We start from the raw sequence: 24,388 nt of genomic DNA, 5'->3' as shown, positions 1-24,388 counted from the left end.
TGTTAGCCATAGATTCTAATAATGTAGTATCTTGGTTTGTTTGGACATTTTCTTCTCTTGTTTTTTTCATGTTGTTCATGTGGCTTCCCTTTTAGCAGTGCGGATCCGATGTGTTGCAATTTTTACCCTGTAGACTTATAGTGTCCCTATGGGGTTTCAATTCCTCTCCTTTAAGGGGGAGATCAATATTAATAGATACCAATACAAACCATATACAACCTTAAACCAAATAACTGCTTTTAAGATGTTTACAGTTTTGTCACAACAGAATGGTGAATTCAGTTATTATCTACAATATAAACAGTAGGTTTGCAAAAGGGTCAAAGTTTCTAATGGTGGACAAAGAGAGAATTGGGGGGGGGCAGGCTGTTGTAGGATGAGATGTTAAGAAGTATGAAGTAAGGATATAGAGATATTAGATCTTAGGAAGTGTGAAAGAGGAATAAAAAGAAGTTGGGTAGTAGCAGAAGAAAAGAAAGAGATTTTAGGGAGACAAGTAAGTGGAAAGACAATAGAGAGAGTACAAATATAAAAATCAAGGAAAAGAAAAAATGTAAAAACAAAAAAGAATGTATAACACAACTATGATTTACTATTCAGACATCCCAGTCCTCAGTAGCCTAATGCATGAAAAGTACTTGGTTTCCCAAATGTTGGGGATGTGAGAGTAGGGAAAGAGAGTGAGAAAAAAGAGAAAAAAAGAAAGAAAAAATCTCAAGGGAATATTAAAAGATTGTGTTTGTTGGAGTTCAGTGTCTTTCTTGTTTCCCTTCTTATCCAATAGGTGGGCTTGTTTGTTGTTTGCTAGTATCTCCATTCTTAGGATGGTGAAGGTTATTAGGGTGGGAGGGGCAGTCTTAGAGGTAAAACTCCTAGAAGTGGGGTGTAGCACTTGCTGGTCCCCATTGAAAGAATACACCCCAAGGATCTTCTTTGGGGCCTTGCTTGTGTGTTGTGGGCACCTGGCCTTATTTTCTTATACTGCCTGCATACCTCACAATTTCTGGTCTCTAAACTGTATCTCATTCACCCTTTCCAGTTCTACTCCCCAATCAGGAACCTTTCTCTGGAGGTCTTGTGGGCTGTGCTCATGTGCACCTGTCGCAGAGAACTGTTTTGTATTGGGCAGGTCAGGACCAGTCTTTGCGAGCAACAGACCGGCCACGTAGGTACAAGCACTGTGCAGGGTTAGTGGCTGTGAGGGAGATGGGGAAGTTGGGGGACTATAGGATCTTGATATTGCTTCTAGGCCCTAGCCAGTGTCCCAAGCTGGGAGTTGCTCCAACTAAAGATGGCGATGGCAGTAGTGGTAATAACCCAAGATGGTGACAAAGGTGTTCTAAGATGAAGTCATCCACTTTCTGAGATGGGGTGTCAGGTGGGCTGGGCAGTGGCATTGGGTGGTGTGCTCAGAGATATAGCTCAGTTGTGTGCAGTGCTATGGCGAGCAGCTGTCTCCAGACCCTGTCTGGTGTCTCCGGGTGCAGGGTATCGCATGGAGAGGACAATGGCAGTGGTTGCAATGTCCCAAGATGGAGGTGACTGAGGGATCCCCATGTTGGTAGATGGGGTCCACCTGGGAGTGGTGGCTGGGGGTCCTGCATGGGGGAGTGGCCTGGGGTCTGCGCAGACACTGTGGCCTGGAGAACTGCGTGGGCATAGTGGCTGAGATTCCTGCACAGGAGCAGCTGTCAGGGGCCCTCTAATAATTTACAGAGAAACAGTATTCCTACTGCTTGAATCCCAGGTCACGGAGCAACAAGGAATGCACCCTCCCTCTAGCACGCCATCTTGGATCTGTAAAAAATTCTTATACAAGCCTCATAATTTTTCATGTTTGTGCCTGTATATCTAAGATTTATAAATTCCTGTAAGGTAGAGAATATGTTGTATATTTATGCCTACACACATATCTCCACAGAACCCACTGTGGCCACTAAATGATGACTAAGTTCAGTTATTAAGATGGTCCACCTTTACTTGTATTCTTTCTTCTGGAAAATATACTAATAAATAAATTCTTACTGTAAATTCCAGATTTGTCATGTGGTATGCCTCGGTTCTTCATAGGGATTATATTCTACTTGTGTTTACATTCCCTATACCTAACACAGTGTTTGGCATGGAACACTATGCCAAAAATTGGCACACTTTGGCACATTAAAACATTTTATCCTTGTGTGTGAATTTACATACACAATACTTCTTACAAAGGTACATGATTATTAATTATATTTTAACAGACATTAGTTAAATATATTGACTAATATGGCTTTCACTAATGTTATGGCTTAGATATTAGGTGTCCCCCACCAAAAGCTCATGTGTGAAACAATGCAAGAAAGTTTAGAGGTGAAATGATTGGGTTATGAGAGCCTTAACCTAATCAGTGCATTTGTTCCCTGATAGGAATTAGCTGGGTGGTAACTGTAGGCAGGTGGGGTATGGCTGGAGGAGGTGGGTTCCGGGAGGTATGCCTTTGGGGTATATATATTGTCCACAGTGAGGAGAGTGCCCTTTCTATCTCCATCTCTCTGCTTCCTGGTGTCCTGTCCTGAGCTGATTTCCCCTGTCACACCCTTCCACCATGATATTCTGCCTCATCTCAGGCCTCAAAGTATGGAGCTGGCCATCTATGGACTGAGACCTCTGAAATCATGAGCCTCAAATAAACTTTTCATCCTCTAATTGTTCTTGTCAGGTCTTTTGTCACAGCAACGAAAAAATGGACTTAAACACTGATATTAGTGATGCTTTAGTGAATTACCTTCATTGAAAATTGTGAAACTATATCTGCTCCTGAAAACATGGAGGTTGTGGTATTCATGGCTGGATCTCTACTTTCTCAATTCATTACACTTCCAGCTGATGAAGAACTTCCTTCCACTACTGAAAAAGTAACAGATTACAATATATACTGGACCCCTGGTGTACTGCCACCTTACACTTTGACTAAGCAGGGAAGTGCCTAAGTAGTACCACTGAGGTTCTTTCCTTCAATAGTCCTTCATTGGAATTCCCCTAAAATTAAATTAAATACCTTAAATTAAGTTAAGTACCTCTAAAATGTGCCCCATTAGAAATTCATTCTTTTGTTTTAAGAAACACCTATCTTTTCATTGAGAAACCAGCTTCTACCTCAGAGCAAAGCCTGTCCAAGGAAGGGGGTATGACCCTTGTCCTTGGAAAGACCCACAGAGCACTCCTAGGCACATACCCACCCTGCTGAGTTGTTATTCTACAAATAACAGGAGAGATCTGCTGTGCCAGGTGTCCCTGACTCAGTCAGGCTAGGTGAGGACCCATAGCAACCCCCTCACAACCACAATCAGCATGAGACAGGGAAAATACTTGGGATGCCAGATGACCCTCCCAGTAGTTTATGGTGGTTGATAACATATTGGGAAATCATGTAGTTCAGCACGTACTCCCTTCATGGCTTAAACTAATCAGTTCAAAGGAATCCCTCTCTTGTACTAACCAATCACCCCTACCCAACTTGTTCCTGCCAGTGAATGTGCTAATCAATGTTAAAGAGTTGTTGTTTGATTTTCTCACGGTGTGTGATGATTTGCTAAGAGATGCTATGATGTATGTGAAGTCCCTGCCTTCCCCAAAGAATATCTAAAACTGCTGCAAACCCTGGGCTCGGGGCCTCTCAGCGTCACCAGTTGCTGTGTGTGTGCACAGAGGACCGAGCTAGCTCGAAATAAACACCTCTTTGCTGCTTACATCGATCTTGGTCTCTGGTGGTCTTCTGGGGGTCCCAAATTCGAGCATAACATATGGGGGCTCATCCAGGATCCCCCTTATAAGCCTACCCAGACACCCCAATCGAGAGGTGATGAAAACCCAGCTGGTAAGTAAAGGCATTACTGATCTGTAATTTTCTGTACTCTGGTTGCCTGCGGGTTCTGGTTCTGTATTGTGTGGTCGGCAAAAGGTCCAGGTGGATGCACCAAAGGGCAGCCTACGGGGTTTGTGGGAGACATCCCCAGCTCCTTTTGGGTTCTGAGTGGATTGCCTTTAGTAAAGTATTTTGTAGCTGACGGATTCTCCGTCCGCCTCCGCTTTTAGTTTCTGCATAGCAGCCATGCTGTGCTGCTAATTCTGTGGCCGCGCTGCGAATTTTGTGTTATGTGTGTTTGTTTCTATTGTCCTGTCTGCCTCCACCCCAACACCCCGGCAAGGGAACTAATCCCCCAATCTGGGGTCGTCAGACCTAATCTGAGGGGGATACTCCCCCAATCTGTTTGTCTGAAGGGAAGGCCCCAGTTGGCTTGGGGCCAGCACCCCACTTCCATTTTTTTTGACAATCTGAAAAGGGAATCTATGTCTTTTTATCTGTGTCTCTGTTAAGTATGATGGCATTGTTTTACTTTGGACAGATGCAGTGTCCCAAGTTCTGATCTACCTTAGATGTGTGGAGGTAACTTTAGCTAAATTTTAGCCTAAAAATGTCCCTATTATGCTTCTCCTGCTTCTCTATAAGGGACAAAAAGTCGATAGAACCACCAGCTTTCTGTTCTCACCTTTTACACCCCTCTTAGCTGTGTTTTAAAGAACTTTGATAAACTTTACTCCCCTTTGTTAAACGGGATTAGGGAAGCAATGTTTTCGTTTCTTCCCCTACTTGGCTGGCTTGAGTGCACCCACTGCAGAGGGAAATGCCTGCTGGGGATCTAATAACTTTGATATCTCCCCTTTTCTTTTTCTCAAAACCCTGTCCTCATTATTAAATTGGCATTAATTGGCTTTGAGGACAGGAACCGAACTTTCAGTTATGAAATTTGGCACCCCAGATGGGACTCTAAAGGAGTCTCCCCTCTGCTTTCTTGGGGGAAGCCTAGCACTCCAAACAACTGCATGTGGAGGATCAGCTTTTTGAAAGCTGACTACTGGAAAGTTAGAAGGTATGCCAGCGTGCCTGGGATCAGACCTAACCAGAGGAGCTAATCCTACCAGTAAAAGGAGGGACTGAAGGACTCCCAACAGCTGCTGAAGCCCCCTTTGCTTCAGGGAACTCCCTCCTTCTTTCCCTGCACTGGAAGGATTGCTCCATCTTTGTCTTTACTTAAAAAAAAGGGGGGGAACACTGAATGCAGTAAAATTGCCACACCAAGACCCTTGATTTTACAGTTCTGGCTGCCCCTCTGTGAGAACATCTGGTCCACTCGTGGGGACATCTATGGTGCCACTGGTGCAGGTAGGAGTCATAATTAAATGGGAGTTAGAAACTTGGGGAGATTTTTCTCTTATCTGGTCTGTTTTAAAAGTTCCTGTCTTTCAGCCATAGTCTGGAGCTCCTTTCTGTCTGTCTGTCGTTGTGCCTGTTTCTATCTGTTTCTGGCCCTTTAAAATGTGGGCAATAATGTGTTGATATCAATTGTGGAGTTTTTAAACATTGCAATGGAGATTCCACCTGCGAAAAGGTACAAGGCCTTTACTATTGTATTATGTGTGCACACTTGTGTTATGTGCTGTAAGCAGATGAAAATAATGATGTCTTTATGAAAATTGGCAGATATATAGAGCGTTCATGAAATTTTTAAAAAATGGATCCAAATATCTTTGATTCACATGATTTAAATGGTTCAATTTAAATTGGGTAAACAGATGAAAATCAAGATGTCTTTAGAATTAAGCTTACAAGTTTTTCTAGGTATTCAAAAAAACTAATAAAATGTAGATGTCTATGAAATATTCTGCCTAAGTTCAGAAATTTACAAGGATTGTTTCAAAATGTGAACAGAAAAGGAGGTTAACAGATGGAAAAGAGAAATTAGAAGGTTCTAGGTATGGGTTTAATAGAAGGAAAATGTGTTTCTGAATAAGAGACTCTATGTGATTAAGTAAATAACAGGGTTTAAGTAAGTGATAAAGCAGGTCTGTGTAAGTTGGTTATATATGTAAGTTTTTTGAGCAAGTAATCTTGAAGAAATTAAAAATTATACAACTAGGGTTAAAAACAACTGTTATTTTGCAATATTGTAATATGTTATTTCTTTAAGAGCTAAACTTGGTTAATATAAAAACATCAATGTAATTGTTGTGCTATTAATGTGTTCATATCTTCCAGGTATACAAGTCTATAAAGGAGAAGCTTTAAAAGAGCATTATATCAATCTGGTGTTCTAAAGTTGTATGGTAATTTTAGGCTTAAAAGAAAAACATATTGGAGATTTATTTATATCATTTGATGTTCTATAACTGGACCTGTTATTAATAAGATATGTAAAGTTTTATGTTACTTTTTACACTGAGGTACAATTTAAATGTATTTTTAAGTTAATGAGAGCCTAATCTGTGTAAAGGTTAATATTGTAAAACACAAAAGTACTTTGCTACTTTTCTACAAAAGGTTAAAAGCTTTCAGCCTTTCTTTAATTTTTCATGTTTTAGATGTGATCATATTGTGTTAGCTAATATTCATGTGAACTTGAGCAACAATTTATGCAAGCTTTGTAAAATTATGTTTAAAAAGCAAAGATCAGCTTTAGAACTAGAGCACATAAGATTTATGAAGAGCCCCACCTTACCTGAGATAAGGCTCTGTGTCCCATCTTACTACATGTGAGAATGACTACAAAAGAAGTAGGCCAGATTTCAGTACTTTTAAAATTGTGTCCAAAAGTTGGTTTTTGTCAAGATTACTAGGAACTCAAACAGGGGATATAACGTATAACTCTGCCAAATTTCAAGGTAGCTATTACACAAACTAAATACATTTTTACTCTTGTTAATTTTGTTTTGTAGTTTTCTTATAAATGGTCTACAGATTGCCTGTTAATGTTTTGCAGAGTTACTGCTTTAAGAACACACAACCTGGGATAATTTAAGATAATAAGTTATCACCTACAGGATAGAGAGATAGACATTAAAGACCAGTACTCTTAATATAAGGCTGTTGAAATTGATTTGCTGAATGTTTAAGATTAAGATTTAAAATTAAAGTAAATTAAAAGGGCCAAGAAAACCAATATTTGCCTCTTGCCCTCTGAGTCAGTCTGAATCCAAGGAACAGGGGACTTCTCTAAAGAGCTTTGCAACTCTGGGCCACATAACCAGGAGATTAATGAGACCACTGGAGAACAGAAAGCCAATCAGTGCATTTGTTATGAAGGGGGAGGGTCATCAGAGAAGGGAGACATCCCTGATGCTTCCAAGGGAAGCCACATGGTCAAGCAAGACCTGGACCCATCCTAGCGCAAATAGCACTAAGCAGAACTGAGAAGCTGCTGTAAAGTTCCCCCAGGACTCCCAGGGAAACTCAGCTGACTGTTACCAATAGATAGAAACAAAAGTCAGTTTGACTGCTTCTTCTTAAACACTTAGCAAAGACAGTTAAAACCAAAACACAGTTATTCCTGGGCATTTTAAATAATAATAATAGTTAAATGTAACTTAAGGTACACACCTTATGTTAGCCCCCAAGAATAAGTAAACTGGAGGCTACAAAAGAGATTCTTAGGCAGGATTTCCTGATAACTATCAAAAGGAACTGTCAGAGTAGTTTTCAGTTTAAGGCTTACAGATATTCCTAACCTACACAGGTAGGCTTGGTGTTTGCTAGTATGATTATGCAGCCCTAAGTAACAGAATTTAAGGTTTCTCTATTAGACACAGAGGTTATACTAGTAAAAGGATTTTACAAGATCAGATGACATTAAATTATTAAACTGTATCTTATGGGGAAGGACATCTGTAACCCTAAAAGTTAAATGTTATGTTTACATTCCTGATAACTGGGGATGTTAAAGCCTGGTGAGGAAAGTTCTATTATACAGTGACATGTTCCAGCTGCTGCAGCATTTATTCAGTACTCATGGTTTTTTTTTCTCTCATAGAAGCACCCATCCCCAGATGACTTTACAACCTGTTCTTTCCCAACCAGACTTCAAACTGAACTGACTTCTAAAAGGGAACTCACGTCCTCCACATCGTCCCCCATGTCATTGAGCCCCCTCACGTTTGAGGTCCCCTCTCAGCTCTGAAGCAGCCCAGAACGAGCCATCATCCCTTCTCCTTACAGCAATAAGGAGTTCCCAAAATTAGAGGGGGAAATGAAGCCAGAAATAGATAGACAGTGTAGATAGGTAAATCAAGTCAGATTGGAACTAGGAGGCCCATTTGAGTGAGTCTGGGAAGTTGAAGACTGTCCCCTGAGGATTACTGCTTACCAAGATGTAGGGCCTGCCCACATAGACCCCCAACTGAGGGAACTATGATTGATTCCCAAGTTTTCAGACAAAGGGGGGAATGAGAAACCAGCCTCTACCTCAGAGCAAAGCCTGTCCAAGGAAGGGGGCATGACCCTTGTCCTTGGAAAGACCCACAGAGCACTCCTAGGCACATACCCACCCTGCTGGGTTGTTTATCTACAAATAACAGGAGAGATCTGCTGTGCCAGGTGTCCCTGACTCAGTCAGGCTAGGTGAGGACCCATAGCAATCCCCTAGAAACCACCAATCAGCATGAGACAGGGAAATACCTGGGATGCCAGATGACCCTCCCAGTAGTTTATGGTGGTTGATAACATGTTGGGAAACCATGTAGTTCAGCATGTACTCCCCTTGTGGCTTAAACCAATCAGTTCAAAGGAATCCCCCTCTTGTACTAACCAATCACCCCTACCCAACTTGTTCCCACCAGTGAATGTGCTAATCATATTTTAGAGTTGTTTTATGATTTTCCTGCAGTGTGTGATGATTTGCTAAGAGATGCTAGTGTTACCACTGTTTACCGGTGACGAGTCCTTGCTTCCCCAATGTTGAAGTATAACACCAGAGAAGCACGCCAAGGCAAGGTCAGAGTGGAAAGTAGAAGTTTATTAAAGGACAGCAAAAAAGACTTCTCCTAGAGGAAGCAGTGGACCCAAGAGATGGAATCCGTGGAAGCGTGGTTGTCTCCCCTTTTTATAGCTAAGGTTTTCTCCCACATTCCTGTCATATTCCTGTCCATTGTTCTGTTAAGGGTAGGGCACAGGTGGGCCAAAGGAGTAATCTGGGCAGGAAGGACTTTTGGGTTAGCATCTCCAGGTTTGCTGGGAACTGTTTCATTAACACTTCTTTGGGATGGGCTCTGGGCCTTGGGGACATTAACATTCCATGAGTTGTCCTGCTTTTCCCAGAATTCATTCTCAACATGGCCTCCATTTTAGATCTTACTTGATATTAGACCCGATTTACCTAACTACACTGACTACCTGTCTTTAAATCTGGCTTCACTATGATGTACGTAAAGTCCCTGCCTTCCCCAAAGAGTGTATAAAACTGTTGCAAACCCTGGGCTCGGGGCCTCTCAGCGTCACCAGTTGCTGTGTGCATGTGGACCAAGCTAGCTCACAATAAACACCTCTTTGCTGCTTACATAGATCTTGGTCTCTGGTGGTTTTTTGGGGATTCCGAATTCTAGCATAACATTATTAAATGCTTGGAGAAGTTATCTTTACATGTATTTCCCAGTCATTTACATTTTAAAGTATTTTGAGAAAAAAGGAAGTCCTATGTTTTCATAAGGGGACAATTCCCAGAATTATTCATCCTGCCACATTTAAATTTGCATGCCACAACTTATGCTGTAAGGGTCCCGCGAAACGTCGGAGAAAGAGACCACCAAGTGACCACTCATGCAATTGGCAGAAGGGGGATTTATTGAACCAGCATGCTGGGGCTCCATGCCCACTCAAGAAGGGAAAGCAGCCCAGAGCCCCGAGCAGGGGCTGAGCACTGCTTAAGTACACTTTTTGGGGAGGGCGGAGGGCTTTGTATACATCAGAACAAATCATCATTAGGCGCGGGAAAATTGAATAACAACTCCTAAACATGATTGGTTCATTCATTGGTGGGAACAGGTCAGGCTGGAGTGATAGGTCATTCCTAAGGAGGGGGTTACATTCAAACTGATTGGTCCAGGCCCTGCAATGCCTACGTGCGACCTCACAGAGCCCTTATTAAACAACCAATAGTCAGGGGAAATATTTACTGGGTAGTTCCAAGCATTGTCTCAACAGCTACAGAAATTTCAGGTTTTGCAGGTAGCATAGAAACCTAACAATACCTAATCCTTTACATTTTAACTCAGACCTTGCAGCTTAGAAACTTTACAACACCCGGTCTTTTACCCTTACAATGCCTTTTGTTCTGCATTTGCCTAGCGTGGATTCCTTTGTTTTAGTTACCCAGTTCTTTGTCCCTCTTCTGTTTTATTATACCCAGGTGGTAATCCTTGACCAAGTCAAATCTAGCTCTTCACCTAAAGTGCATCTGCATTCAGGCAGGTGGATTTGGCTTGAGGAAAAAAAAAATATCAGTGCATGCTAACTGGCCCCACTCCAAATTCATGTGTCTAACCTCTAGTGGGATCTTGGAGCTATCTAGTTACCCTGTGGTGTCTCCCCACTCCTCTAACTTTCTCCTCATCCTAGATGACCAATTTGCCTTTTTCTTCTCTCCTTCAGCCTCCATACCTGCGTCTCCATCTAGAATCTGCTGATAACACTGGGTCCTACTTTTCTGAGAAAATAGAAGCAATCATGGCTGAGGAATATAGCTCAGTGGTAGAGAACTCACTAGCATGTGTGAGGCCCTGGGTTGATTCCAAGAGCTGCCAAAGAAAAAAGCAATCTGAAGAAATTATCTTTATCTATATACCACCATCCATCCTTTATCTGTGTCCATTGTCTGTCTTACATCTCATTATATTAGAAGAACTATCAGTTGGTTGCCATAGCTCCTCCAATTGTTCTCCTAATTCCATCCCCTCCCACTTATGTAGGCTCTTAGCTCCTTCAATCATCCCTCTGTCTTTTGTAAATCAGCCTTTCATTCCCTTCAAAATCCTTTTCATTGTCATGCATACATTCAACAATATTTTTCATTAAAAAATATCCTTCTGGTGGGGCATGAGGGCACATGCCTGTAATTCCAGTGAGTTGGGAGGCTGAGGCAAAAGAATCCCAAGTTTGAGACTAGTTTCAGCAAATTAGTGAGGCCCTAAGCAACTTAGTGAGATGCTGTCTCAAAATAAAAAATAAAAAAGACCAGAGATGTGGGTCAGTGGTATAGTGTCCCTGGGTTTAATTCCCTATACCAAAATAAATAAATAAATGCCCTTCTAGCTGGGTATGGTGGTGCAGAAGTGACTCAGGAAGCTGAGGCAGGAGGATCACAAATTTTAGGCCAGTGTCTTTGTGAGGCCCTATGCAATTTAGTGAGACCCTATCTCTTAAAAAAAAATTAAAAAAAAATCCTTCTGACAGTGGTGATCACCATGTAGAGACAGAAACACAGAGACACACAGGGGAGGAGCCACATGAAGATGGAGGCAGAGTTTGGGGTGATACATCTACATGCCTAGGAAAATGCCAAAGATTTCCAGTGATCACCAGAAGCTAGGAAAAGACAAAGAATTGCTGCAGAGACTTTCAGAGAACATGGCTCCACTGGAACTTTGATTTTGAACTTTCAATCTCCAAAACTGTGAAAGAATAAATTTCTCTTATTTTAATCCAAATGAACAATACCCCCCAAAGAACAACAACAAAAACAAAAACAACATACTCCAAACCCTTTCCATTGCTGTGTAATTCCTATGTCCTACCTTCAAGTGAAACCCCTCAGGGGCTTCTAGTTTCTTGACTTCTCATTGTCAAGTTCATAGGCCTCACTGCACTGAAACTGCTCTTGTCTCTCTTCAGTGACCTCTAGCCGAAGTCTAATCATCAATTCAGAGGCTTCATCTAACCTCACCTCTAACTGCATTTGACACAGGACACACACTCTCCTTGAACTCTCTTTTTTGCCTTTATCTCACTTTTTTTGCAGATTCTCACTTTATCTCACTTTTTTTATCCATCATTCTCCTACCTCAATGTTCCTTCTTTTATTCTCCTTTGATAATCCCCTTCCTTTTTAAAAAAAAAAAAAATTCTAAATTATGCAAGGTTTCCAAGCTCTGATCTCCTCTCTTCTCCCTCCATACTAATTCTTAAGGAGACTTACCCATATGGCTTAAATACTTTCTATACACAGGTAACTTCTTCTGTTATGCGCAAATTCGGGACCCCCAAAAGACCACCAGAGACCAAGATCGATGTAAGCAGCAAAAAGTGTTTATTGTGAGCTAGCTTGGTCCTCCGCATGCACACAGCAACTGGTGACCCTGAGAGGCCCCAAGCCCAGGGTTTGCAGCAGTTTTATACACTCTCTGGGGAAGGCAGGGACTGCACATACATCATAGTATCTCTTAGCAAATCATCACACACCGCGGGAAAATCATAAAACAACTCTAAAACATGATTAGTACATTCACTGGCGGGAACAAGTTGGGTAGGGGTGATTGGTTAGTACAAGAGGGGGATTCCATTGAACTGATTGGTTTAAGCCACGAGGGGAGTACATGCTGAACTATATGGTTTCTGAACTTGTTATCAACCACCATAAACTACTGGGGGGTCATCTGGCACCCTAGGTATTTTCTCTGATTTGTGGTTGCTAGGGGGTTGCTATGGGTCCTCACCTAGCCTGACTGAGTCAGGGACACCTGTCACAGCAGATCTATCCTGTTATTTGTAGATAAACAACTCAGCAGTGGGGGTATGTGCCTAGGAGTGCTCTGTGGGTCTTTCCAAGGACAAGGGTCATGCCTTCTTTGGGCAGGCTTTGCTCTAAGGTAGAGGCTGGTTTTTCACTCCCTGGAATGACAGATAAACATATCCAAGTACCTGCACAGATTCTTCATTGTAGGTTTATTTGTATTCACCAACTTAACTTCACCAAAGGCAAACACTTGATTCTCCTCCAAGTCCACCTAAGGGATTTAACCCACCTAGACCATTTGTGCTACCCTGGCTTCCTGTGCAAATTGAGTGATGCTTATTAATCACAAATCAGTTCTTAAACCAGGTGTGATGGTGCACACCTGTAATCTCAGCTACAGGGGAGGCTGAGGCAGCAGATTCAAAAGTTCAGAGCCAACGTGGGCAACTCAGTGGGATGGTCTCAAACTAAAATATGAGAAGGACTGGGATGTACCTCAGTAGTAGGGTACTCTTGGGTTCAATCCCTGGTACTGCCAATAAATAATGAAAAATCAATAAGTAAAACAAATAAATAAGAAAAACTCTATCTTTTCAACACTGAGAATAAAACCCTATTCTTCATCTTGATCTATGATACGGCCCAGTGTCTGGCTCCCTATGACCTCCTTTCCTCTCAATTTCACATTCACACTGACGTTCTTGTGTGAGCCCTGCCAGGGCCTTTGCTTGCCCTTTCCTGTGACTGGAATAATTTTCCTCCAAATATATGTGTGGTCTGTTTTCTGTCTTCATTATGGTCTCTTCACCCTAAATCCCCTAACCTGGAGAGCCTTTCTCATTTAAAATCGCACACATCCCAGCTCTTTCTTGTTATTCATTGCTGTTCTCCTACAGATCATTTGTTATTAAAGATATCAAAAGATATATATATATATATTCTGTCTTCTGTGTCTTTCATCTAAGACAGAGATTTTGTCTGTTTCATTCATGTTGTGTCATCAGCTCCTAGAAAGGTTTCTGGCAAATAGGCAGATGCAGTAGATAAGTTCTATTTATTTATTTGCAATGGGGTTTTGCTATGTTGCCCAGGCTAGCCTCCATCTCCTGGGCTCAAGTGATCCTCCTGCTTCAACCTCTTTAGAAGCTGTGACTGCAGGGGCATGCCGCTGTGCCTGGCTATAAATATCATTTGTTCTCTTTGTTTTGTTTTTCAAATTTCTTCTTTATTTTTTTTCCTAATAAATATTATTTGAATAAGTGAACAGTCATTTACTGAACAAATGAGGAGAGTGACCCTAACCGAACAGAGGAGGAGAGTGATTTTGTGAGCAAGAGACAATGTCAGAGACAAGCTAGCCTAGAGCAAGGTAGGGTTTTCCAGGCCATGACAGGGAATAACAAAACTTCCTAACATTGGCCAGGTTATCTGGAGCCAAGGATGATTCTAGGTATTTTATATAGGTTAGATTATTAATCCTCCCCAAAAGTATGATTCAAAAATTACTACCACCTCCATTATACCTACGGAAACTGGGCATAGGAAGGTTGAGAAACTGGTCCAAGGCCAACAAGTTTATAAGTGTTAGAGCTGGAATTTATTATTATTATTATTATTATTATTATTATTATTATTATTTTAGTTTTGTGGTACTAGAGATTGAACCCAGGGACCCTCGACCACTGAGCTATCTCCAACACTTTTAATTATTTATTTGAGATCAGGTCTTGCTAAGTAGCTGAATCTGGCCTGGAATTTGCAGTCCTCCTGCCTTAGTCTCCCCCTGTTGGGATTACAGGGGTGCACCACTGTACCCAGCTAGAGCTGGGATTTAAATGAGTTGGGTGTCTTCTGGGTCACATTCTCAACTACTGTATAATACAGTTTCTCAGAAGAAGCAAGGTATGAGCTGGGTACAGGCCTGGAGGCTGAGGCAGGAGGATCACAAGTTCAAGGCCAGCATGGGCAATTTAGCAAGACCCTGACACAAAATAAAATAAAAAGGACTGGGGACGTAGCTCAGTGGTAAAGCACTCTAAGCACTCCTGGGTTCAATCCCCAGTACCCAACAATAAAGAAAGAAAAGGAAAACAAACAAACAAACAAACACAAAACAAAAACAAAAAAACGAAGGAAGAAAGAAACTTTTGTGTCTTACCTCTCATAAGCCATACATTTTGTCAGAGTTTATAAGGAGGTGAAAGGTCCTGGGTGGCAAACATTATGATCCTTATCTACAGTAAGCCTACATTATGCTCTGCCTTCTCCTGGACCCCATTAGGAAACTAAACCTCCTCTGGAATAAAACTTTTTACATCGTAAAGTGTTCCATATTTTAAAATATGGAACACTTTACGAATTTGCGTAAGATCCAGGCGCAGGGGCCATGCTCATCTTCTCTGTATTGTTCCAAAGTTAGTATTTATGCTGCTGAAGCAAGCACTACATTAGTCACTTTTAAAACAGAATGCAAGTAAATTCACCTAACTCCAGTTTAACAAGCCAACAGGGCAAAACAGGTGATTTCTGTTTTGCAATTCCCTTCCCACTACAAGCTCTTGCCAGAGGGCAAGTCTTAATCAATTCCCTCCTCAGGCTCAATTTCTGTTCTGCTCTGAACCTCACTGCTCATTTTCTCCTACTTAACTGCCTCAGGGAGAATGATGAGTTCTCCCTTACTTTCTCTACACACAGCAGTTTAGTACCTGGCTCATGAAAAGTCAGAAACTCTTACTTATTTGTACAGTGTAAGACACATTGAAAGAGAAAAGCAACTTTTGTTCAACTTATTTAAGGTCCTTAGAACAGAAAATAGTAAAAGCATTTCTAAAATGTTTACCATAGGTGAACTATGTACAGAGAGGCAGTGTGGCAAGAAGATATGCTTTGGACACTGAGTGGAAATGGGTTCAAATCTCTGCTGTCCACTCTGTGGCCTGAGGTAACTTCTCTGTGCTTCAAAAATCTCCTTATTTGTAAACACAGAATTTCCCCTACATCAAAGTGCTGTTGCGTAGATATGTCTAAGGTCTCTGTAAAAAATTGATATCTAACAGATATTACCGGCTGGTGACAGGGAAGTAGTGCAGTGACCGAGAACATAAACTCTGGAGTCTGGCTGCAAACACTGGAGTCCCAGCTTCTGCATTTGTAGTTACTTAAGCCTCCTGGGCTTCATTTAGTAAAATGGGGATGTCAGTAATAATATGTCCCATAGGGTTATTAGGATTAGACAAGTTGGTACATGTAGAACAATTATTTCGGTGTGGGACAGAGTGAGCACTTGAAAGGGTTTTGGCTAGGCCAGATAACCTGATAGTTGGTAAAACTTCAGTCTAGGGAATACTTATTCTATTTTATAAAATGAAGTGTTGTCCAGTTCTAGGATTGCAAATAAAGTCAAACAAATAAAAGCACACCAATCTAACTGTGAATCCAATCAGTTGAAGGCCTTAAGACAAAAAGACAGAAGTGCCCTGAGGAAAAAAAGAATTTTAAAGAACAAATTTTCTATACTTTTTTGGAATGTAATAGGAAACTCCAGATGTTCCAAAATCCTTTATCTTTTTTTTTTTTTTATACTGGGGATCTAACCCAGGGACGCTTTACTACTGAGCTACATACCCAGCCTGTTTTTATTTTTAATTTTGAAACAGGGTCTCACTAAGTTGCTGAGGCTGCCCTTGAATTTGTGATCCTCCTGCCTCAGCCTCCCAAGCTTTTGGGATCACAGGTGTGCGCCACCACGCCCAACCCAAAACTCTTTACTTTTTGCAGTACTTTGGATTAAACCCAGAACCTCATGCACGCTAGGCATAGCACTCTACCACCAAGTCACATCTCCATCCCAGGAATAAGGAATTTTGCCTTATATTGTTGATATTGTCTGCAGTATCAACTCTTCCCTGGGTTCCTGATCTGCTGCTCTTGGCCTTCCCCTATAGAGTTTGGACTTGCCAGCCCCACTAATTCTTTAAAATAACTGTGTGTGTGTTTTCTGTTTTCTGGAGAACCCCAACTATTTGTTTGCAGCATAGAGTGATACTATATCCTGGTTCTTAGTTAAGAGTACCAGCAAGCTGGGCATGGTGGTACATACCTGGAATCCCAGCAACTCAGGAGACTGAGGCAGGAGGCTCAGAAGTTTGAGGTTAGCCTCAGAAACTTATTGAGACCCCCATCTCAAAATAAGAAAAGAAAGAAAGAAAAATGACTGGGGATGTGGTTCAAGCACTCCTGAGTTCAATACCTGATACCAAAAAAAAAAAAGAAAGATAAAAGGCATTTTTTCCCCAACTGGAAGTAGAGAGCCTGTAATGCTTTGTGAAATAATGTTGTATCAATGGGTATAGGATTCATTGTATTTACAAGAGAGAGAAACCAGGACAAGAGAGAACAGGTAGAAAAATATGACATGTTCTTGCATTATGCAGTTCTTTACAGCTCATTACCAAAAGAGCAGTGTGTTTCTTTGCAGGTTACACTGGTTACATTTCAGGTCATACTGAGCTCCCTCATGGGTGCAGGATGGTGCCCCTCTCTTGGTCTCCTTCCTTACTTCTTTGCTATGACCCTGCTTTCGTCCTATGTCCCGGCTTCTTGTCTCATCCTATGGGTCTCAGGTGGGATGGTTTAGAAAACGGAGTTTTGCTGTTCTTTGTTTCCTGGGTAAAGTATTTCCTGGTTTCACCTTGGTAGGATGACCATAGATTACTTACTTTTTATTAAAGCTTATTCAAGAAAACAGATCTCTCTTTCATATTTCTCATGGCATAACTATTAGGTGTTATTTGCTTATTTGAACTTCTGAAGCTTTTTTTTCTGCAGCGTTTTTGTAAATAAAAATCTAGATTACCAATGCCAAAATCAAGTATAAAAGGAACTGGCTTTAAAGTCTATATTTAACACTGCTAGGGAAAGAAACACAGTTGGTTACTTTCCCAGAGTATGCTAATTAGGTGGAAAAATAATACTTTCTTTTCTGCTATTGGGAGAGAAAGTGACCAATAGAAAAGCAGTTCAGCACCTACACCCACTTTATGTACAAAATAGAGGTATGCTTGTGCATGCCAATAACTCATGCCTGTGTTTGCCTGACATCTAGCAACAAATGTGCCTTTCATCGTCTCTTACAATGTTACCTTGAGATTCCAAACTCTAATCTGAATGGGACTCAGAATAGACAATGAATTTAGAAAACTACATATCATTTCCAACAGGATATAAGTGTTCATGCTTCTAATATTACAGATTTCGAAGACAATGAGTTTTTCTTATTACTGTGTGCATTTCTTTGTTGTTATGAACTTGTTACATATTCATTTCATTCCACTGACAAAAAAGTACTGAATATTCTTTATGAGGATTACAAGGGTATTTTTGGCTTCTTTTGGCCAAATCCTAACAGCTTTAGCGACATTATTTGGGAATCAATAATCTGTTTTAGATACTTAAAGGTAGAATTTTCCTTGCGTAACTCAGTGCCATTTCCCACAGCTAGAAGTGTTATAGTTAAAGCTTCATCCCAGGGTTTCATAAACTGACTTCCAGACCACTCACGTGTAATCGAATCAAACCTTTATTGAAGCACACCAGTGGCGGCTGACCAGAACATAAAGCTGTTCCCCTGATCAGCCCAAACAATTGCAAGGGCGCTCTTTATAAGCCTGAAAACCGCAAAAGGGATGTTCGGGGGTCCAGCCAATGCAAGCAAGCCAGGTTACAGAAGCTGGAGAGTGCAGTCAAACGGAGGGAAGCCTAACCAATCACAGTTAGCCCAGTCACACCAGTTACAGAAACAGAGCCCCTTTACCCTAGTTACAGAAACAATGCCCCATTAGGTAGTTCCATGTTCTTAAAGGTTTCTATAGCAAAAGGAAAAGAACATTTTGCCCCAGTCATGACCCTTCTACTTGGCATGGTTGTTTTACAGGATGAAGTCATAAAACAAAATGGAGTCACATTTGCTCCTACTATCATAAAGGATACAATATTAATGTCCATTTTCTTTGTATGTTGTTTTATAGGGTTTCCAATATTTTTTAAACTGTATGTTTATAGGCTCCTTTGTTGCACTATAAAATCTTCAAAGAGTTCACTCTTTATTTTGGGGGGGACACTTATATTCTCTGCCTAATTGAGTTCTTGGAGCAATTTGTAAGTCAGCCAGAACAGGTTATATTTAGTGTGCTGCTCTATAGATGATAAAAGAAAAACTCAGGGAAATTAATTACTTTCCTGTAGCCCTACATTGGTCAAGAGTAATGCTGGAGCCCTTCGGGGGCTCAAATATAAGGAACACTTTCTGTGTTTCCAAAATACTTCTCAAGAGCTGGAGACTTGTTCCTTCCTTCCCTGTTCTTTCTTGGCAGTCTTGTATAATATTCAACGAGTGAATAATAACACCATACTTTTCCAATTGTAGCATTCACCATACTTAGATACAAGCTAATTATTTCTCTTTGCCCCTTTCAATTTTCAGGAGAGTAGACAATCTTTACATTGTTCATTCATTGCTATAAATCCAGGGCCTAAAATACTGCCTAATGTAGTAGGAACTTCACAAATATTTATTGAGTAAATGTGTGAAAATTCCTTTTAGTAGCATGTGCAAGGTCCCAGATTCTACCCTCAGCATGGAAAAACAATTTGTTTTTCTTCTTAGATTGTAATTGTCCCAAGAAAAATTTAAGCAGATGATTTTAAGTTGGAACTAATGTCTGTATCAGTTGAGACGTGTTAGGTAAAGTTAAAGGTAAAGATGCAGAAACAAATAACATAAAAATATTGGAGTCTTGAAACAACAAAGTTTTTTTCTTGCTCACACTACATGGCCATCATGAGCTGGCTGTGAGATTCTCTTCTTCATCGATACCTAGGGACCCAGATTGAAGGGGCAGCCACCATTTGAAACATTGTTAGTTACAATGACAGAAGAAAGGAAGCTTCTGAAGGTCTTGAACAGGGACATTAAATTCTATTAGCAATGACCTCCATTCAAAATTGTTTGACCAGAACTAGCCACATGCCCCCTGTTCTCCCCTGGCACCACATATAAGGGGTCTGGGAACTTCCTCAGCGGTAAAGAGCAAGAAATATTTGGCTAACAGTGCTAAGAATGATTTTTTATATATCATATTTTATTTTATTTTTTATATATCATATTTTATTTCCCTAATTTTGAGCTTTTGTAATTTAGATAACAAAAAGGAATTTTTGTTTATCATCTTTTTTGAAAAATTAATTTACAAAACATAATTACCTTCACAATAGGTAATTGTGATGAGAAACTGGTGCTTGGTGGAATTAAATATTTGAATAAGGTCAAATGAGATTATCAAAGGTGGAAATGGAAAGATAATCCGATCTCGGTGCCATTGATACTGGATGAAACTTACTTGTTTCATATTTGTAGAGGTAAATTACATGTAGGGAATGCAATGTTCATTTAAAAATAAAATCATTTCAAGTTTAATTGGGTCCAAGAACATGTTTTAAACATTCTGTGTCAATGTTTTGGCAATCATTCTGGTGAGACAGAAGAGACATCTGGGCTAGCAATTCAGGATAGAGCAGCCTAAATCACAGAAAAATACATGCTATTGTCCTAGGCCAGGGCAACAGGAGCTCAGCTTAACGAAGGAGTAGAGTACTTAACATTTTTTATGCATATATTTTTTATTAAATGATAGAAAACATGAAATGCTTCACAAATTTGCATGTCATCTTTGCTCAGGGGCCATGTTAATCTTCTCTGTATTGTTCTGATTTTAGTATATGTCCTGCCAAAGTGAGCTCCCACTTGATTCTTTTAGATGTTGTGCAGTGATTTGTCCTGTCAAGTCAACCTCTGGTGAATTCTCTTTGTAATATATTTAACTATGATTTAGAGATTGAAAAACTAGAAGTCTAGGGCGGGGTGGTGTTTGCCAGGAATCCCAACTCAGCAGGTTGTGGTAGGAGGATTGCAAGATTGTAAGTCTGAGGCCAGCCTCAGCAATTTAGGGAGAGTTTAGAATTTTGAGACCCTGTCTCAAAATAAAAAATAAAAAAGGCTGGGGGGGTAGCTCAGTAGTTAAGTGCCTCTGGGTTCAATCCCCACTACCAAAAAAAAAAAAAAAAAATCACAAAGTATGTAAAAGAAGTAAACTGCTGGCTTTATTTTTCCTCACCCCCACCTCCCTGGTGCTGGGGATGAAACCCAGGGGTTTACATCCCAAGTCCTAAGCAAGTGCTCTACCACTGAGCACGTCCCCCTGGTTTTAATCAACTGTGGTAGGATATGGAATGGTATGTTTTCCAATGTAATTCTGAGGACTATACCAGTATCAAAGATATTTTAAAGACAGTCCCACTGACTTTGTTTATTGTATGACTGTGGATTACGGTCCATTATAGTAAAATGATGTAGAAAAGCTACAATGTTCTCAGATGCTGGTCATGCAGTTTGCAAGAAATTAAAAAGAAGGTCAAAACTCCAGGGACTATCTCTCACCCTGCACAAAACTCAACTCAAAGTGGATCAAGGACCTAAACATTAGACCAGAGACCCTGCACCTATTAGAAGAAAAAGTAGGCCCCGACCCAAATCTCTAACATGTTGGCTTAGGAATTGAATTTCCTCAACATGACTCTTAAAGCACAAGAAGTAAAATAAAGAATTAATAAATGGGATGGTATCAAATTAAAAAGCTTCTTTACAGCAAAGGAAACAATCAAGAACGTGAAGAGAGAGCCTACAGAATGGGAGAAAAATCTTTGCTACCTGCACAACAGATAGAACATTAATCTTCAGTATATACAAATAACTCAAAAAAAAAAAAAAAAAACTTTAACACCAAAAACAAAACAAATAACTCAATAAATAAATGGGCTAAAGAACTGAACAGACACTTCACAGAAGTATAATCAGTCAACAAATACGTGGAAACACATTCAACATTTCTAGCAATTAGAGAAATGCAAATTAAAACCACACTGAGATTTCATCTTATTCCAGTCAGACGGCAATTTTCTTTTTTTAAAAAAATATTTTTATTTTTTATAATTTATTTTACTTATTTTATTAGTTCTAATCAGTTATACATGACAGCAGAAAGTTCTTCAATTTGTTGTACACAAAAGGAGCAGAATTTTTTTACTTCTCTGGTTGTATATGAAGTAGAGTCACACCATTCGTACAATCATACATGTATTTAGGGTAATTATGTCCATCTCATTCCACCATCTTTCCCGCCCCCATGCTCCCCACCCCTGCAATTTTCAAGAATACAAATAATGATAAACATTGGCAAAGATGTGGGGGGAAAAGGTACACTCATACATTGCTGGTGGGACTGCAAATTGGTGCAAACACTCTGGAAAGCAGTATGGAGATTCCTCAGAAAACTTGGAATGGAACACTATTTGATCCAGTTATCCCACTCCTTGGTATATACCTAAAGGACTTAAAATCAGCATACTACAGTGACACAGCCACATCAATTCTTATAGAAGCTCAATTCACAATAGCTAAGTATGGAACTAATCTTCAACAGCCCTTCAACACATGAATGGATAAAGAAAATATGGTATATATACATACTGGAATATTACTCAGCCATAATGAAGAATGAAATTATGGCATTTGCAGGTAAATGGATGGAACTGGAGACTATCGTATTAAGTGAAATAAGCCAATCCCCCCAAACCAAAGGCCAATTCTCTCTGATATGTGGATGATAACACACAATAAAGGGGGAGGGGGTTAGGGAAGAATAGAAGTACTTTGGATTAGACAAAGGGGAATGAAGGAAAGGGAGGGGGATGGGAATAGAAAAGACAGTAGAATGAATCAGACAAAACTTTCCTATGTTCTTATATGAATACATGACCAGTGTAAGTCCACATCATGTACAACCATAAGAATGGGAAGTTATACTCCACATATGTATAATATGTCAAAATACATTCTACTATAATGCATAACTAAAAATAACAAATAAAAAATAAGAAAAAAACCCTTCATGGACAGTTCAGAATATTTTATACTTCCAAGAGTAAAATTTCCCACATCAACAGTTCCTTATTGCCCCCAATTTTACCTTCATGAAAGCAAAGTCCTTCATTATCTGCACCAAGATCCAAATGTCTGAAATATTGCAATACATGATACTCATCAATGATGAGCAGATTAAAAAAATAACTTTTTTTCGTGTGTGTGTGTGTGCTGGGGATCAAACCCAGGGCCTTGTGCATGCAAGGCAAGCACTATACCTCAGCACCCCCTGCCAATAACTTAATTGTAATTTAGTTACCAAAATGTTCCATCAAAAGACAAGGTCATCACCAAGGACATGTACTAGAAAGTTCATAGTAGCACTGCTTATAATAGCTTCAAAGTGGAAACTACCCCAACATTCATCAGAAGAATAAATTCATAAGTTAGGTATAATTACAGAATGGAATAAAATGAATTATCCATAACTATGTGCAATAATATGGAAAACCCACAAGCATAATGTTGGATCAAAGAAGCCAAACATAAAATAATGCATATTTATGCAATGATTTTATATTTATCAAGCGTAAGGATAGTTAGAACTATGTTGTTCAAAGTCAGCATAGAGGCTGCCCTTGGGAGGAAGCTGTGACTGGAAGGCAGTATGATGGGGTTCCTAGGATTACTAATGTTCTATTTCTTGACCTGGATTCTGGATACAAAGATATGTTCTGGTTGTGAACATTACTTGAGCAGTAATGTTCTTAGGATATATGCACTTGTCTATATGCATATCATATTGCAATCAGAAGTTGAAAAAGAAAGAAAATTCCAGAAAGTTCATGAAAAATGACTCTCAACCCAACACAATCCTCAAGGTTGTTACTATAATTTGAGAGTCATCAATACAAGCATCAGTCTCTAAAGAGGTTATTAAATGCACTGGATTCTGAATAGTTGTCCCTGGACCTGGATAACTAAAAAATGTCAAAATGAGTTAATCATTTGCCTTTAACCTCTCTACTCGCTCTGCTTTTCTCACCTTCAGTGCTATCACAGGAGTTTATCTCATCTACCATAATCTTTGTCAGTCTCCCAATGGCTCATTCTACCTATTCTCTGTACATTAACCAAGGTGATTTAAAGCCTAAACCACATCCTTGAACTCCTCTGTTTCAAATGCCCAAGTAGAGGTTCATTAAATATAAAATGTAAGGCCTCCCTCTCCTTCACCTATTTATTTCTTAATTTATTTCTTATGGTAGTTCTCTCCCTCCCTCAAGGTATTGTATACTAGAGCCACACTGGTCTTCTCCCTGTTCTTCCAAAATGCCAAGTTGTTCCTCAGGACCTTTGCTCTTCTGTCCCCTCTGTCCAGAACAGTCATCCCTTCACTAGTTTCAACGACCAATTGAAAGTCTGAGACTTAACTTAGATACCATTCTATAAACTGCTCTTGTAACCACCCTTTCTGAAGTCTACCCCTCTTTATTCTTCATATCTCTTCTGTTTCCACCTTGGATAGGATTTATCTTTAAAATTTTTTTTTAGTTATAAATGGAAACTTTATTTTGTTTGTTTATTTAAACACAAGTATTGTGACTATGAGTTGTCGAAGCTGCTATGAGGAAAGAATCTGTGAATTATTCAGGAAATTAAAAAGAGGTTTTCTGATTTGAAATAATAAGCATCTCTTTGGCAATAATGGAAAGAAAAAAGAAGGAAGGGAGGAAAAAAGCAAGAAAGGAAATGAGGGAGGGAGCAGAGATCGATTACTAGAAAGAAGAGGAAAAATGGGAAAATAAGATGGTCCAGTGGGAAAAAATGACATATATATATATATATATATATATATATATATATATATATA

At 39.9% G+C, this 24,388-nt stretch overlaps 2 non-coding genes across 2 annotated transcripts; both read right to left on the bottom strand.

Moving 5' to 3' along the window:
- Positions 1-14,875: 14,875 nt before the first annotated feature.
- LOC125619857 lies at positions 14,876-14,982 on the bottom strand. Its single transcript, XR_007351448.1, has one exon. It is a non-coding gene; the product is annotated as a U6 spliceosomal RNA (small nuclear RNA).
- A 5,247-nt stretch (positions 14,983-20,229) lies between these two features.
- LOC125619855 lies at positions 20,230-20,334 on the bottom strand. Its single transcript, XR_007351446.1, has one exon. It is a non-coding gene; the product is annotated as a U6 spliceosomal RNA (small nuclear RNA).
- Positions 20,335-24,388: the final 4,054 nt, after the last annotated feature.

Source organism: Marmota marmota, unplaced genomic scaffold (assembly GCF_001458135.2).
Source record: "Marmota marmota marmota unplaced genomic scaffold, marMar, whole genome shotgun sequence".
NCBI lineage: Eukaryota > Metazoa > Chordata > Mammalia > Rodentia > Sciuridae > Marmota > Marmota marmota.
Note: the sequence above shows the minus strand (reverse complement) of the source record. Positions and strands in the feature narration are given on the sequence as shown.